Here is a 3381-nt window from a genome sequence, read left to right as displayed (position 1 = left end):
GTCACATAGGCATACATTAAAATTTCACAACAAACCCACTAATTTGTACAATTAATGTGTGTTGATAATTTTGGTAATGTCATATACCCTATGGGAGAACTGACCATAGTAGTCTTCTGAATGGTTATAGTATGAATCCAACCCCTAATGTCTTTGCATCATGTTCACATAGATGAATGGAGCTCTCAGTCCTCGTAAGAAACTCATTGCACTGGTCAATGATTAGCCCTGTGCCCACTGTCAGCCAACGTGCAGAGAAGAGAATTTGGAATGGTCAGCCCTCATGGCACATATCTACCACATGCTCTCCTCCCAAGGTTCAGGGATCATTGCAGAAGAAAAGTCAGCGTTGGGACCAGAGATGGTGGATGACAACAGGAAACAGTGTCTTCTGGACACATCTGGGCAGCTGAACTTATGAAGGAGCAGTTTAGTGACAGTCTGCACAAGGCCTCTGCAAGCTTAAGAAAGACAAAATCCTAGCATGGACAGCAAGATTAGCATTGATACATCAAGTGTGCTTAATTACTGAGCTGTCTTTTCAGGTCCAGATCATTTGGGGTTTATTGCAACTATTAACAAAATGTATTGAAAACATGCAATGAATTATACTATCCCATTACCAGCTAAGGTTATGAGTAAATGAACCAAGAGGTATATAGGCTCCATTCACTTAAGAAAAAATTAAATTTTATTCTAATTATTTTCATGTGTCCTATTGCATAAGTCCATTTACAGACTGCTCTATGGAGAAGCCATTAACTCTTTAGAATGGACTGTCCTCTAGAGTCTCATATGAGAAATAAAACATTCACAATTGCAATAGACTTTCCACTGTCCTTGCTGCCTTTCCAGGGTGAATTCCAAGGCTTTCTGACCATGCACAGAGGAAGGTGTATGCTTTCTAACTGTAAAACTCGTGAGTTTTTTTTAAGAATATAAAGTTATGAGCTGAAATGTCTGAAAATAATTTAGCAATAAAATTACAAAATCTGTACACATTTCAAAACAAGTGCGAGGAACTTAGCATTCGGAACACTGCACAGTTGCTAGAGTTCTACACAATGCCATCAAAACGTCTGGGAAAATGTTGTGATTGATGTTGCTGGGAAGTATAGATTCAAACAATTATTGTAAAATTGCATTTTAGAAAAACATGCATGTCATGGACAATCCTCATTTGATGAACTCCAAGTCAAATTCAATGTGTGGTGAACTAAGGAGAAACTGGATTGCCTGTGCAATCTGTTGGTCTTTTTCATAAAATAAAACACAATTTAGGAGTTACACCTGCCATAGTCTAGATTCTGAACACAGGGGGAGACTATGCTGTGTGTCGACACCAGGGGGCAGGAGTTAGGATCATCACCTAGCAAATCCAGTAACACAGTTCTCATTCTAGCAAGGTCCTTAAGGGTTAACTACTACCCAGAAGTGTAAGTTTTTCCCTTTCCCTTTTCCGTGTGTGTGTGTGTGTGTGTGTGTGTGTGTGTGTGTGTGTGTGTGAAAATTAAATAAAGTCAATGGGAATCTTAACAGGTACCATTCACTAAGGCAGGTTTTAGGCCAAATGCAGAACACAAGGGACAGAAAGAACCCTCTTCACACAGATCAACGTGCACAGCAATGAACATGGAAGAAGAAGTATCTCTGTAGAAAGATGTAGAATCTGTTGGTTAAATCTTCAAGAGTGGAACATCTAGATCTTGTGTTAGCTCTATGTCTACCATTTGGAAGAAGCTTCATACTGATTTCTTTATTGGTTGTACCCATTTGTATTCACATCAGCAATGAAGAAGTATTCTCCCTCCAGTTCTTACTACTCCTCCCTGCTCCTCTTCTGTGCTAATCCCCGAGCCTTGTATATAGGAACTGCATTCTGGATGTGTTAACTAGCACTACAGAACTTGAGGCCAGGGACTCTTTGAATTTTGCCCATTTGCCCATTACTGTACTATCCTCTACTTGTTTTGAAAGGAAGCTTCTTTGATGAGAGGTGAGAAATACACTTCTTTTTGAGTAATTATACATATTTAAAATGCAGTTAGAAGCTATGTTGATTTAGGAAAATGGTCATACCTGTTTCTCCTCTAGTGTCTATGACATCTCCAGCCATGGGAGTTAACTAGGCTTACAGTATTGGGCCTGAATTTCTTCCTGTTGAGCAGGCCTTATGTCCAATGAAGCATATATTAGTTCCCCCAAGATGAAAGTGCTGCCATTGCATTTCTGTGGGTTTTCTTGCCATTTTGGTCATTGTTTTGATTCATAGTCTTTCTATAGCTTGGTAGGATTATCTATTGCTTTTCTCCCTGGGGATCTTGATGATACCTTTGGATACTGTGAGAACCTGTCATTAGGGAGGAGTTGTCAGGTCAGTTTTAGTTAAATCCTCACAAGTCCTTGTTGAAGGTATGTGGTATTCTTAGAACTATGGTCTTATCTTCAAACTCTGTGGGGGTAACAAAGGGTAATAGCAATTATTTGGAGCATTCTCTTGAAGCACCTAACTAAGAAATTTGAAGAAGGGTTCCCACTCCTGGAACTCATGAAAAGTGGAAGTTTCTGGTTTCCCTGAAGACTCAGTTTTATCATGTGATGTTTTGCTGCAAGCTGCACACTTGATGTTTTGCTGGAGGTGGTCTTGGGAAAGGGCATGTGGTGTTTTGCTGTCATCTCTCTCATGCAAGGGGAATGATGTTGGCCAGCTGAGAACATCCATGGGTGGACTCTGAGTAGAGGAGATAAATGAAAGACCACAGAAAGGCATCTCGTTTTGGATCGACATCACTGAGCTGATCTTCATTCTTTGCAAATAGAAATGTTCCAGAGAACTTGTTGGGGCCAACCACCTGAGTCTTGTGGCTTTCACTGACTTCATGGTGCTGCATGGTTTTGGCCTTTGGAATGGACTGAGTTTGGTAATCCCCTAAAGACCCATGGACCGTAACCAGTAGGAAGTAGATAAAAGAGGTCTACAACCTTTTCCCTATCAATCTCCTAACTAAAGTTGGGGGTTGGATGGGAGGTAAAGGTGTTTAAGAACTCTAAACAAAGTAGGTTTGGTAAAATCTAAGCCTACATTCAGGCTTTTATTAGATTTCACAAGCTCTCATAGAAGGGATTCTATTCTATGCTATGCCATCAGAAGTAGTTTTGGGGGTTTAGAAAAGCAATTTGACATCTCATGATTCTCCTTAAACAGTAATAGAATGTGTAATTTTTTGCTGATCTTTGTATATACAAACATGAGTCTTTTTTTGAAAGACATTGTGGGTTTTCTCTTATTATTTCAGCTCTTTATTTATTACAGAGAGATAAGTATAAGTCCTAGAGCATTTTACTTTAAACCAGCATTTTGTTTACAGAATTGAGATGAAT

Source organism: Psammomys obesus, unplaced genomic scaffold (genome assembly GCF_907164565.1).
Source record: "Psammomys obesus unplaced genomic scaffold, mPsaObe1.curated_primary_1811, whole genome shotgun sequence".
NCBI classification, from domain to species: Eukaryota; Metazoa; Chordata; class Mammalia; order Rodentia; family Muridae; genus Psammomys; species Psammomys obesus.
This window is presented reverse-complemented; position numbering follows the sequence as displayed.